The 14,896-nt window shown below is 34.8% G+C and overlaps 1 protein-coding gene and 1 long non-coding RNA gene across 6 annotated transcripts in view; one reads left to right on the top strand and one right to left on the bottom strand.

Annotated features, from left to right (window-relative positions):
- The window catches only part of trh (PAS domain-containing protein trachealess), a 142,124-nt gene that overhangs the window by 42,973 nt on the left and 84,255 nt on the right, over positions 1–14,896 (top strand). The gene's annotated exons all lie outside the window — the stretch shown is intronic.
- LOC149717871 (uncharacterized) lies at positions 10,211–14,848 on the bottom strand. 4 transcript variants are annotated; one of them, XR_016368069.1, is made up of 3 exons: positions 14,178–14,848; positions 13,474–13,560; positions 10,211–13,250 (listed from the first exon to the last, which is right to left on the bottom strand). It is a non-coding gene; the product is annotated as an uncharacterized LOC149717871 (long non-coding RNA). The 4 variants fall into 4 exon arrangements; XR_016368063.1 differs by having other exon boundaries at positions 10,211–13,162; XR_016368076.1 differs by having other exon boundaries at positions 10,211–13,651.

Below are 14,896 nucleotides of genomic sequence, written 5' to 3'. Positions count from 1 at the left end.
TCTTTTGGCTTGTGCTGTTATTTGAAGGTGCGTGGAGTTACAGGCTAAAATGGGTTAAAGACTAGTTTTCAAACAACTTCAGGTTTCACTATCTTTAAATTTGAAAACAGAATGTCGATTTAGTGGTTGTTAATGATAAGTCGTAGACGAGTTAGAAGGCGTATAAAATTCCATTGCGTTTTTCCGGTTTAATATCATTAAAAGACATTCCTTTTGGAAATGGTTTAAAAAACGACTTTAATCATATTTTTTAAAATAACCTAAAGGACGCCATTAGGGTTTCAAATTTCTTCAGTTCCATTTATTAGTAATAATTATACGGTTATAGGAGAATTTTTGCCAATATTAAGTTAGCGCTGGGGCCAATTAAAGCCGACATTAAATTACTTTTCTTTCCCATCATTTTGATTTATTATACATTCTTCTTCTTCTGCTTCTATAGTCAATCTTAACGTCTCCTCCGAAACTTCGTCCAAGGCCCCGGCCGCTTAGATAATCTGCTTGGCATTGGAAATCCAATGAAATGAATTAAGGAAGCTGGAACCAACGCGAGAGGGGGGGGGGTAAGAAGATGTACTTGTGCCATCAAAGGGATGATATCACTAAATTTACTAAGCCTAATTTAATACTCTGTTGGACGTTTTGTGGACATTTTCCTATAGCTTGACAACTGAATAAATAATCCTCTTTAGCCAATAGTTTCACTTTTGACAGACGTACGTTCTAGTTAATTCTGTTTTGTCAGGGATATTTTATTTGTATCATTATTTTTCGTTAAATATCTTTATTTCTGTCTAAAGGTATTTTATCGAAGGGTATTTTTCAGGGAATCTCCTATTTATATCGAAGGGTATTTTTCAGGGTATCTCCTATTTATATCGAAGGGTATTTTTCAGGGTATCTCCTATTTATATCCAAGGGTATTTTTCAGGGAATCTCCTATTTATATCCGAGGGTATTTTTCAGGGAATCTCCTATTTATATTCGAGGCTATTTTTCAGGGAATCTCCTATTTATATCCGAGGGTATTTTTCAGGGAATCTCCTATTTATATTCGAGGCTATTTTTCAGGGAATCTCCTATTTATATCCGAGGGTATTTTTCAAAAAAATTCCTGCAGTTTTCACTTCTAAATTTGCTTCAATCCGAGCGCACGCGCAACACATTCCCTTGAAGTTAATTCCACTTATATAAGTAGCTTATTTAATGCGTAGAAAATTTCTTCATGACTGAGTGACTCGCTACCAGGTTGAAAATATATAGAAACAAATGCTCCGGCGTGATAATATAGCCCAGTAATATTCCCCGGTCGACCGATGCGATGGGCAGGTGAAATTGGGGGACCCCTTATAGGTAGATACACCTTCCCAAACCCTAGATCTCTCTCTCTCTCTCTCTCTCTCTCTCTCTCTCTCTCTCTCTCTCTCTCTCTCTCTCTCTCTCTCTCTCTCTCTCTCTCTCTCTCTCTCTCTCTCTCTCTCTCTCTCACCCGGGCCGATCCGATAAACGGTGCATATCACGACGAGTAAAAGAAGGGAAAGGAAAGAATCCGGGAGCCCACAACGCTTTTATAGCTTCATCCCCATCAAAGTGATCAAACGCCAAGGCTCAGGGCCGGAAGCTTGTGTCATTTATCATTTAGTGTAGGCCCTGAAACTGTAGTGGGCAGGGATAATAATTTGTATCTGCAACTATATATCAGCAGTTTGTACTAAGAGTAAGAATTTTCTCTCTATTTTGAAACTGGATGTGAAGCTTCTATATCTTACCCTTTCAATTAAAGTTAGGAGATGAAATTATGAAAATAAATAGATTTTATCAGCAATTATTAATTAATTCGGACAAGTACACTATGCGCCCAAGTTCAAGAATTTATCAAGGCCTATATAATAATAAATGAAAACAAAGTAGGAGAAATAGTTTTAGAGAAAAAAAAGCATTTAATAGACTAGCTCCATTTTATTCCCAGAGCCGCCGAAAAATATATTTGACCCCTATGTCTGTAACACTAATGGTTTTCATATATATATTAATTTTAATTTTGTATTTTTGATTAACATTTTAATTTGAAATGGAATATATATCATCCAATGTTTTGGGCTACAGATAAGAAAGTTTTTGAAGCTTCATTTATTAAACCCCTTCAGGGTGTTTTTTATAATTATATTAGAATTAAAAGTAAATATTTACAAAGACAGAAGTATATAACGTGATGAAAGAAGTTCAGTTGCGTCTTAGATCATGCCTTTTCCATAAATATTTTGTTTTCATTGCAGCCAAAAGGCAATGTGAATTGCGCGTTATCAACGCCCTCCTTAATATTATTTCACTTTCTGTTTTCTATATTTGCTTTTGCTAACACTGCATAAATCCAAAAAAAATCTCAAGAATATTTAACTATTCATTAATTAGTAAACTGCGAGAAGTTTAATTTTTACCACGCATACTTGACACGTTAATCTTCACGATTAAACGTAATACACGATGAAAGAGTTTTCACGCCGAAAACTTAATCCGCGATACGCGTTTGAAATACGTAAACGCGATAATGACGTATAACCGATAACGAATCGTAATATCACGTATGAACTTCGTTTGTTACGTGCGGATTTTTGTTCCCTTTTTTATTTTGTTTACTAAATTGATAGAGCAGGCATTGGTTTATATAACGAACTAAGTATTTAGCCTCGGGCATTCAAAAATAGCTGCTCGGCGTTTCAAGACGTGAGTTTCATGTTAAAAAAATAATCACGGCCTTGGCAAGCTTTTCACGCTATAGACTCACGTAGACAGCGTGCTTTTTGTTGGTTCCAGTTAGACGTTATAAAAAATAGCAAATACCTATTTATTCATATATATATTCAAATGATATTTTAATCTTAGTTTATAAATTCCTTCAATTATTTAACTTAATGATGAACCAGTTTGACTCAGACGTTTATATGGCGTTTAATTTAGTTCTACAGACTTAAGATTTAAATATATATAGATCATTAGGCAACTAATGATGTCTTTAATCGTTTATATTATGTTAAATTTAGAACACTTCTGTGACCGATTGGACAAGGCTTAACACGCATACTTCGGCATTAGAATTATTTTTTTGGTTTGATTTTTAAAGAATTTTATAATTTTTTTTGGAAAGTTGAAAAAATTGCATCCAAAAAATGGAAACCCCGCTAATCAAACTCAACCACGCAGGCGCTAATTCGATAATTGCTAAGTTATTTAATATCCCTTGATTCCTGCCTTAAAACCGAGTTATCTTATCACTTTAACCTTAAAAGGAATTTAATTTCCGCCTGGGGTAGCTAGCGATAATTTTGAATTTTTTTCACTTATTAATTTGGGTACAGAAACTCAAGGTTTAACTCGTGATAATTTTTTATACATAAATTTCTTTAATATAAAATTCTTACCCCTTATATGGCCATTTTTTTTCTTTATTCTCTCGATTCCACCGTCGAATCTAGGTTAGCTATATTGCAAATTACAAAATTTAATACCCATTATTTTATTTTTTTACAAGAAAAACAACCCTGGCCCCCGCAAAATTAGGGGTACGAGAAACTTTATCGAAAATTCGCCATTGCCCCTTTCACATTCGATTAAAAAAATATTACTTTGAACTCGTCCCTAATAGATATAAGGTATTTAGGAAAAAAATAAATTGCAAAATATACAACGTCTCTCCTTAAAACAGGTTTTCCTAAAAATTACTTATTAGTATTTAGTAAAGAATTTAAAGTTAAGTTTACGTTAATTTGTTTAATGATTTCTAAAATAAGAAAAAAATATTCTAAAAATTTCGAAGATATTTTCGTTTTGATTTTCAGCTTTCGTTTCAAGAGATAAGAATTTTTTAAAGGTATTAAAATTTAAAGTTAGACCATCAGGTATAACCAGGGGGGCCAAGTGTACCTTTTATACTACCTTTTAACGATGATCGTAAAAAACCTAAGTCCCCAGAAAGCTCCACAGCTTCCATCAGCTTGAACGATTTTTTAAGTTCCCACCGGTTTTAGGCTATAGTCATTTGAAAGATAATAATAAGCTCCTAAACCTAAAGATTGTTTATGTTGTCGTTAAATTTCGATCCGTAATTTATCGAGCGAAAACTTTAGATTTATTATACTATGGAAAAGGAAACGATTTTCGTATATGCGCCACAAAAGAAATACTTTCTTTTCTTCATTAACATTCTTATCTTCGACCTTGAATTAAGAAGAAGAAATGCTAAATTTATTTCATTTAGAAATATTCCTATACACCCCTAATTATTTTTTTCTTTTTGGTATAGACGTGTCTAGATAATTTTTATAGTTAAATGTATAGAATTAATTAGCGTATTTATTAGTGGAGTTTTTTAATTCAAGTAGTAGTACAGGTGTTCCATTACGTTTCGACTTAAAATTAATTTTTCATAAACCCCATTGTACTTTGTATTGTACCTTTTGCAACACCCCCTGTACACTTTTAACATCAATTTAAAGGTGTTCAAATTTATTCAATTACGTGCCTCTATCACCTTTAAGTTCGTTGACAGAAGTTAAAAACCTTTGAAAATAATTTCTACCTAACTTATTGTCTTGGTACGTTATATAATGTATTGGTTTTGGATTACAATATTTTGAGCGATGACTTCCCGGGCGGGCTACTTTTTACCACACCTTTTTTAAAAATCCAACCAATTGGAATTGAACAAGTCGGCGTCCTTTTTTTTATACCGAATTTATTAAAATATGAGTGTGTATGTGTGGAGAAGAAAGAACTAGAGAGAGAAAAAAATCGTTAGGTAATAGCCCGATTCGCTTTACCTGCCTGCATGCCTTACCTTGCTTGGGGCCATAAGAAAAATACACCTGGTGGAGTGTTGGGGACTAAGGAACGATTTAGAAAAAAAATATCCACTCTTAATAGACGTTTTGGGAAATTTGTAAGTCCAAAAATATTTATTTCTTAATGTTTAAAAGAAAAAATTAGTATCAAATTTTGGAAGTTCATTTATTTTGACCAAGGCTTAGTGAAAATTGGTACGAAACTGGCGTTTCTTTCTTCTTTTTTTTCAATGTTTAACTGTGGTTTTGCCGTACATTTCAAAATTTCCTGACTATTCCAGGTATTCCCTGACAGTCTAAAGTCATTTAACTGACCTTGCACACAAGTGATAATAATATTGGGTTTTTTAAAAATGACCATAAACTTAAAACTATATTAGTACATGGTAGTATACTACTATAAGAAAATGATCGAATCATTATAAAATTCCATGAATTTTCCAGGATTTCCTGATACTGTGGCAACCCCATAACCGCCTTAACCGACATATATTTCAGAAATTTAAGTGAAAAAATAGTCTTGGTTGAATTATAACCGGCATTATGCCATTTTAGGGCGTGGGCTTGAAAACTATTTCATATCCAGTACGTTCCAACAGTACGCTCGCCGTGTGGTTGGGGCCCGGGCCTCTTTTGATAGAATACGTAAATAATTGCGTGCGAAAAGAAATGAAAACACTGCCCATTGAAGAAGATTCGGCCGTAATATATGGACGCCCTATTCGGGCTTGGGTCGAAACTTCAAACCAGTATACACTGTCTCATTTTTTTCTACGCGTATGGACTGATATGACTTTGAAATAATTAAGAGTGCATGCGTAAGAGATTCTATAGCGTTAGTAATTTATTATCTCTTAGCTAAGGGAGTAAGTACTTGGGCACGAACGGCTTGGGGCTCTCTTTCTCTTTAGATGAGTATCAAGTTTTTCAAAAAATATCAACTTATCATAATAGAACTTAAAAACTTATCAGCAGTATTTCACGCGCTGTAGGTGATAATCCTATAGAATCACGTAGCACTTGGTAATTAAAATCTTTAAGAAGATTAGCCCGTCACGTGGTCATTTTTCCCGCACGTGTAATTTGATAAAACGGCTCATTTAGGTTAGGGTACTGTTTCCACTCCGTCTTTATTTAAACTCCTTGTGATATTTTTTTTTTCTTCTCCCGAAGGTCTTACTAAGGCTTATTTTGGATCCACCTTACCCATCCATGCCCCCTTCTTCTTATAGGGGATAAAATCATTAAATAAAAATACCTCTACATTTTTTTTGGAGAAAGTAAAAAAAGAAAAATAACTTAAGTAATCCTATATATAAGAAGTATAGAAAGCCAAGCCTCGTTTATCGTCCGAAGATAATATCGTTAATAGCCGTTGCGTGGTCCCTCTACCATAGTACCTACCTCTCACGGTCAAAGATAGATCTAGAGATCTGTTTTCACTTCTTCCAAGTAGATTTCCAAGTTTCCTGTAATATATTAAAAGGAAAAAAAGAAATCCAGGTTTTTTTTAATTTTTTTTGTCAAAGACAAGAATTGCACCTCCGACTAAAACCAAATTCACAGCGTTTTTAATTTAAAATTTTTTGAAAGTATTTTGACCGCGACTTTGTCAGTTATCGTGTTAAGAGTGAGTTATTTTTATCATATGTTAAAAGTAGAATTTCTACACCTTGATTAATCTTAATTGTGGGAGAGAATTTAAAAGGGGATTTTTCAAGGGAATGTTTGGGGCAAAAACCCTCGTTTTCCTAGCCGATTTTGAACCGTTTAGTTATTTAATTAACTCAAAATGAGTCCCGCTAGGTTGTATATTTTATTTAAAATTCAATCTGGCTCTGAAGAAGAATTAATTCGAATTCTTGAATTTCTTGGAAGTTGAATTGTCGGGTGCGAACGGGATCTCTAAGATAGTTTTCTTATTGCCTTGCCTTTTTTATTTTCTTTTAGCTTCTCCATTTAAAGAACATTTGTTTTCTCAGTGGCACCATCTTTTTAGATTATGCGAAGTTAATCCATTCAAACTATGTTAATTAAACTCATTATTTTATCCTACCAAATGATATGTGTAATTGCGCCGAAAACGTCTTAATTTTTATTATAACAATATGCTTGTAATATAATATTCATATTAAACCCTTAAAAATTTATTTATACGGTTACTTTTGGGTGACGGAATACCTGGGGATTTTTTAAACTATAATTAACATTCATTAAAAATTAAATAAACGTAAAAAAACTCAATATGAAACATCTTTGGTTGATGATAGTTCACGCTATGTTTGATAGAGGGCGCCGTCGTTCTTTGGGGGAAACTTGTATCGAACTCCGGTAGGCGCGTCACAGCCTTACATTTATGGGAACCAAAAACCGCCTCTATGTTATATTGCTTAATGTTTTCATTTAGTTTTCTATTTATCTTAATTTGTCATTTGGGATACGAGATTTGCATATGTATTTATTAGATAAAACTAATCTATATAAATATAAAATAAATAGAATTAATATTAATTTATTAATTAATGCGTTGGCCTTAAATGGAAGGTATTAATATATTTATTTCGCTTTGTAATATTAATCTCCCCCGTTGATCTTAATTACGTTTAAATATTCCATAAAGGAAATGTTACGATAAGGTATTAAAATATCGTAACGAATTTATTAATGTATTATTATACATATGATGGGTTGCAGCATTTTATTATGGTCTTCTAACCCGCTCAAACACTGTGCCTCATTTTTACCATTTCACGCTTTGAATATTTCTCTAATTAGAAGTTCTTAGGTTGAAGTTAAACTTCCCAAACACAAAGAATAATGCCTAAAAAAGAGTTGCCCACAATTCGGTACTTTTTCTCTGGTACTTGTGTAATTTAAATGGTCTAAATACTGAGGTCACAAACTCTCCGTGTAAAAAGTAGCCTAAGACATGAGATCCTCGCTTTTTTGTGGTTATCTTGTCTGTTGAAAAATATGTTAAACTGGAAAACAATTTACAGGGGCTATGGGATTTAACACAGGGACTTTCCGCCTGTAGAAATGTTTACCCTGCAGCGCAGTAATGTCTATAGATGAAGCAAATGTGTTTACAGGGGTATATGGGCTATTACCATAGAGATTATAATATAAAAATATTCTAAGCTATAAGGTACCGATCTAAATGGTCTCTTCTAAGTGTTTTCGGTCTGTTTAAGGTGTTGAACGCTTTACAGTCAGAAACCCCTTGAATTTGAAAAAATTACGGACTTACCTTAATTAGAATAGATCAGTTTTTCTTCGTATTATTGCTTAAATTGGGAGTTTCCGCGACTTTCTTTGGTAGCTAAGTTGTAAGCGGGCTTGTGACAAATTTTTCGTTTCAAATTATATATTTACAAGTACTTTGGTAAATAAACCCGTGTGCCGAGATGGCCTTGTTTAAATGTCTCCATTTTAACCTTTCAGTTCAGTCTATATGTACATTTATTTATAGTTAAATGTTATATAAATCCTGTACAGTATACAGGTATGTCCTGTACAGTATACAGGTATGTAATATTCGTAGGATATATTTTTCCCGTCGACTTAGCTCCGCCTAATAAGTTTTAATGCGCGCATCTAAATTCCATATTGTAAGACTTAAGTACCTGAACTCACGCGAGTCCTCGACCAATGGGTGCCTTTGGGTCTTTTCGACTTTCTACAGGTGCGCGACTCCCCGTGAAATTATAATAAAAAAGGGACATTGATGGAGTATGCGCGCCCTGGAAATATGTAAAGAGACGTCCAACTTCCAACTCCTCCCTTCTCTAGTTGTGGAGTCGCTTATTTCGAAAGCCGGGAAATTATCATTATGCAAAGGCCTAGGTTTTAGCTGGCGGTATTTTTTTTCCCCGCGTTTTGCATGAATGCGCGCGCGCTGGCGTGAAGAGTCCGACCCCGCACGCTCACGTGCAGCCCTGTCCCCTTCTATTTATTTAGCCCGCCAATAAACACTCCTCTTTCACTTGATTGATTTTGATGAATCGAGTGTAACGTAGTATATACCCCTCCACCGCATGCATGCACCAAGATTGATACGCGGTATTTCATCCCAACGTCTCTTCTATTTATTAATTCAATGTATACCGAACACTCTTCTTAAGATTGTTTGTTTGCGCTAGCGGCCAAAGTACTTGTATTGGTGGAAGTTTTTATAATGACGCCATCTAGCTGGTACTGGATGAATTCGCTGAATGAGCAAGTAGCTTTTGTTTATTTAAATTCTCACCAAGGGTCATTCGGGTTTAAGTTTAGTTATTTTGATTGGTATGTTTATATGTTTTGTAGTTGGTATGATGAGGTGGAAAATAAGGGTTTGAGATATATTTCTTAACCTTTCAATTTCAAATAACGTGAAGGTTTCGGTTCTCTGTTACTTGTTTGCTCAAGGTGGGGTCATCTTAGCTAGCGTACTTAGTAATAAAAGGGTTTCTACTTTGGGTATGCTTTGTGAGACTAGAAATGGCGCGAGGTTTTGTGGGATATGGGCTGCTTAACTGCACTTTTTAGCATCGTGCCTGTAAGTAGTCATTCGCTGTCGTTCAGGGTCTTGGTTTCCCACAAGATTTTTCTCGACCCTTATCTCTACAATTTAAATATCATTTGATATTTCTATTATCAAAAGGGAAAGATTCTATAAGCTATACACTCAATCTGACGTTATAGAAGATGATAACCCGCCGAAATTCTCCTATTTCGAAGAGAAGCGTGTAAGATTTTTTAAAATATACTCGGCGTGAAACTTTTTAAGATAGGGTGTGAACCCTCTTTCGTAATTCTCTCTCGTATAGTTAAACCATGGAGTAAATAATTAAAGGAACGTGTATCAGAGCTTCCTAAGAACTTTTATTAATTCAAAAATTGTAACGGTAATCACGTGGCTGTCAAGATAGGGGATGAGAAGAAGTACTAAACTCGTGTTGAAATTCGGATCTTTTGGTCTAATTCCGAGAAAGACTAACTATAAGAAAAGAAAGCTTTCTTTAGAATCCCAAAGTTAATTTCTCCAAGGCAAAAACCACCTGAAGAGAAACTCACGGTGCGAGGGAATGTTAGCACGCGCTCTCTCCCTTCTCCTCGAGATATTGCGATGAAAGTGCCTGTACGCCCACGCGCTACAAAAATCTCCCGCCAAAACGGTAAAGAAGGGGAGACGCTCTCCCATCTCGACGCCATGCTCTCCAGCATCTTATCATCATCCCACTCACTATGGCTTTTTTCATTCATTCATTTTTTTGTTTAAAGGCCCCGGAACCATCCTTTTTTTTATAAATAGACTTAACCTGCCGTGAAAAAAGCGTATGCTACGCTGTTTTTTACTTCTTCTCGCCTAATTATATCTCCTTAAAACGTTTTAGATCTTTATCATAAATTTATTTTTTTTTCATCCATTCAAGAATTTTTTTTACAAATTTCTTCGTGATTTTATTTAACTATAGAGATTTAAATTTTTTCAAACGCGCGTAAAAGGGAGGCGCGGTTAATTTGTACGTGATGTTTTTGGAATTTTTCACGTTTAATTATTAAGGGCATCCCTTATCTTTATTAAAGGAAGTGGGTGGGAAATTTGGGATCGAAGGTGGAGAGAGATATGGTTAAGTTATATTATGTTATATTCCTTCCACCATGTTTTTAATTTTTTTATTGAATAGAATTGATCCAAATATATCAAAATATATTCTAGAAGGTGCACAAAATTTTTTTACCTTTGACACCGAACCATTATTACGATTGGTTAGTTATATCAAACCACCATAATTTAGTCTATTCCATCTTGAATTCTGTCTATGTAATAAACGCTTTGAAAAATTTTGGGAAAACCCTTTTGTGTTGCGAAGCATTCATTTTGAGTGAACAAAAATTTAAATAATGGGGGGGGGGGTGCTATGACGTTAGCGCATTTGAAATTATACGTTTGTATGTTTTATGATAAATGATATGTAGAGTCGCCATCGCGCACCACGCTGTCTCCTTCCGCCGCGCGAGAATGCGGATTTTAGGTTTCTAAAGATGCATGGCCGTTTGTATTTCTTCAGGGTCGAGAGATCCGCTTAATGAAGATATGTTTTGAATAATTTCGTTCCCTCTTTGATAATACTTATTTGTTTCGAGTTTTTTTTTTATTTATTGTTTTATTGCGGAATTTTGATGGACTTTTGTTTTTTTTTTTATATTTTTTGGAGGTAGTTTCGACATAATGATGTCTACATTTGGTACTTGTTTAAGATTCAACGCCGATTGTTACTTGTTTCATTAGAGATTCTTGTTTTACACGTGTTGTTAGAAGCCTATTACTCAAAGTAAAGCGCGGAGTAATCAACTTCTTAAGAAATAATATTGTTAGTGGGATTATCAAATTTAAAGCTCGGATTTCATTGTTAAGATTATATTTGTACATATTTCAAATACGTGTACACAGTTTAACAAAATATTGGAGATAAATTGCCATAAAATCCCATCCGTTCCTTTTTTTTTTTTTTTATCAAATTTTAATTTTATCTATGCCTAATATTCAGTTTTAGAAGAACTATATATTTTTAGCTTTTCAACCTATTTCAAGATTGTAAATCTCTTATACCTTTTATCATAATTTGATCTCGTATTAAATATATTAAAGAGTTGGGGAGGAATTCAATACCCAGGGTATATAATTAAGATTAAAATCTCTGACCGACTCGTTTTAAAAACTTTACGAAATTATATATCCCTCAAGAATGAAAGGTATAAAACTCTTATACCTTTTTAGAAAAATCCGCCTATGTCACGTGACCATAAGGCTCTAGATACAGTTAAAATATATTATTAAATATAAATTTAATTTGAAACAGAACCACCACCCATTTTATATTTAGTGAAAAAAGGGCGACGTGTGTGAGATATGACCCCTTTTATACTGTAAAAATGTCAGGAAATTTCTATCAGAATTTTAGGTGAATTTATTGAATATTTTTATGAATATTGGATCGTCAACTTAGACCCTGTTTCGAGGCATCTTTAATATTAAACCGCGAACTATTCTTGGATAAATTTAATAGATTCTGTAGGTCTTGACGTTACCTAAGTGACAACGTAGAAAAATATTGAGGTTAGGCGTGTATACCCGAAATTTAAATTATTTATTTCAAATCTCCTCTTTTAAAAACCTTTGGCATGCGCCTCTTATTTTCTTTGAATTAATTTCCTCTGGGCTCATACTGAGTTGGATCAAGAAACCCTCTCTGGGTGTAATCTTTTTCAAAAGCATTCCACCGGTAGGAAAAGCTTTTAAAATCCACCGTAATGTGGCTCTGATAAGCGGCATTTTGACCTTTTTCCATCTGGGGGTCGAGGGTAACTTAAATTCGAAAGATTGTTGAAATCTCAGTCTCGAGAGAGAGAGACAGAAAAAAAAAGAAAAACAGGTAAAAACTATACTTCACTTCAATTACAGTCTACCACGACTACTTTTACTTCTGTTATCGTTTTACATTGAGAAACAATCCGCTGTTAGCATCGTACGCTTTGCAAAGTATTATTGAACGAAACTATAGTGATGATGTCTGCGCGTGTGCTTGGAATTGAAAAGATGTAGCACGCGCGTATTTTCGAGGACCACTTCGGGTAATCTCTAGCCTAGCTTTCTTAAACACTTTTTTAAAGTTTTTAGTATTGCATTGTGGAAAGGGGGGTGTATCGTACTCGGTGTTATAATAGAAACGGCGAGTCACTTCGGCCTATGGCTAAACTTAAGTAATAACGTGTATCTTACGCGGTGTATAGGGGTATTTGGAAAAAAGGATAATTCTAATTCCAAGAGAGTAAGTTCTTCAGAGTCCTCTTAAGACGACACGGTGATCCATCAAAATGGACTTTTATTTTCGACTACTGGACTTTTCTTTAAGCTCCTCCGTTTCTTTCGTTAGGCTTAGTGAAAGGAGATTATGGTTTACTGGCAATCGCGAAACTGCTTCTGTAGTTTGGTTGTTTTACAATTGACAGAAGTCGTAGAGCGTAGATGTGCAGTGATGAATTCTGTTCTTTCGTGAATATTCCAGTGTCTGATGTGAGCTTTAGGAATTGCGCTATGTTATGCATTAACGCGTTGATTTATTATTGATGAAGTTTCGAAATTGAGTGGAATTATTCAACAATACGAAGCCAAATTATGGAAGTAACGTTTCGGGAATAGCAGCGCACCGTGCAAATTTCAGTTGTATACTGGTACCTCGATGACTGTTTAAGCTTCGCGAAGCTTCTGTTTCGTTCCCAAACATCCATTATACCGCAGGTAATTGTGACGAAAACTTCCAAACTTCAGTCTTATGCTGGTATTATTAAATTTTATTAATTACGACGTACGGTCAAGGACTCAAGGTTACTTGTCTCGATGAATGTTTATTATACAAGCCCGCACTATTGGGAGGAGGTAATCAATTCCTTATCATCATTAACTTATGTCAGAATTTTATGAAAAACAATTATGTTTTGCTTATATTTACTATTAATTCGAAGTGAAGTTGTTGAAGTTACCCCAAAGTAGGTTAGATAGACAGAGATATGTTAGTTACCAAACACAATTATTTTAGTGTCTGATAGGTGAAAAAGGGCCATGGCTGATTGAATTACTTAAACCTACCTCTTAACAAATTTAATAGATGTTAAGGAAAACTGGCCAACGCTATTGTTAAACGTTAGAACTTCCTCTCGTGTTCCTTCATGGAAACTGTACAATGAAGTTAATTGCTACCAAATCAAAACATCTTAATCCTTCTTTATACATTTAAGAGTTGACAGGCTTGTATATACACGCACCTCTTAAAAAATAATTTTGAAACATTATTTGATAAGGCGTAAAATCTGATCTTAACAAAATCCCTTGACGCACGTCAAAATAATTTTTTTCCACCGTCTGCGTCTCAAAGAAAGAAAGAAAGAAATACGCAAAGCCCTCCAGTATAAGTTTTAACCGCCAAATATCTATAACTTAAAGTAAATAAGCTAAGATTTGAATTCGAAATTAGAGAAATAAATAAACGTACAATGCTTTGAACTGAATGCGAATGTTATGAATATATCTTACCTCGAGTTATTCACTTTCGATTTAAGTCGGGTGAAAAATGATTGCGCGGGGTCAGTCTATTTGTTGGAAACAAATAAGTATTTTTTTCTTTCTTTCTTTGGTCTTAAAATGATAGCTTTTCATTTTGATCTTCATCCGATGGCGTATTTATTTCCTCGAGGGACGTGGACGGTGAAAAATGATCATGCCGTTATAGGGGTTTACTTTAGTATTTTTTTAACACTCTCTCTCCGTTGAATCTTCTTTACCTGGATACCTACCTACCTACCTTTTTAATACCGCGTCTTTTTGCTAGAGCTCCCTTTATGAACCTGTTATCCGCTCTCGCCGCTCGTTCCTCCAAAATCATCGTTTAAAGTTGAAGTCTTGAAGTTTTCTTGACAGGAGTTGCTATCTCGAATTTCGCTACTCCGGGTCTGGGTAGGGCCCCGCCACGGGGCATTCATTGTTTGTTATTAGACCATTTCATCGCGTTAAAACTATGCCCTTTGACTATACGGATGATTTTATACGCTGGAAGTTTGGTTTTTAATCGTATCCGATTTGGTCTATACGTTGATGTCACTAGACGTTTTTTACCGATTTCCTTTTATACTTATAAATTTCGAAATTTTTGCGTTCGCCATAGCCGTGGATTAGATAGCTTCGAATTTATATTGAAATGGCGCACCTACCTGGTCTCTAGCGTAAATGCTCGTTGAGGCGATGTGTGTATGGGCTTGGTCTTTCGTACCCCCCCCTCTAACCCCCCTTGGCGGATGGGGTGCTAGTTCTAGACGTTATTACGGAGTGGGCCAGAATTTTAGTTAGGTTAGTCCTAAACTTCCCCACCCTTTTCGGAGGGGTTCTTTCTCTATACAACCCACACAGGTAGGACGCCCCCTATCGGTGATGAGGCGAGATAGCGATTTATATAGTTTTTCTTCACTACGAGATTCCACATTTTTCCAAGGCCGGTCAGGAGTCCCTTTTATTTTAT

Source organism: Phalangium opilio, unplaced genomic scaffold, assembly GCF_054372755.1.
Source record: "Phalangium opilio isolate 3A_F unplaced genomic scaffold, DU_Popi_V2 ptg000003l_1, whole genome shotgun sequence".
Taxonomy (NCBI): domain Eukaryota; kingdom Metazoa; phylum Arthropoda; class Arachnida; order Opiliones; family Phalangiidae; genus Phalangium; species Phalangium opilio.
Note: the sequence above shows the minus strand (reverse complement) of the source record. Positions and strands in the feature narration are given on the sequence as shown.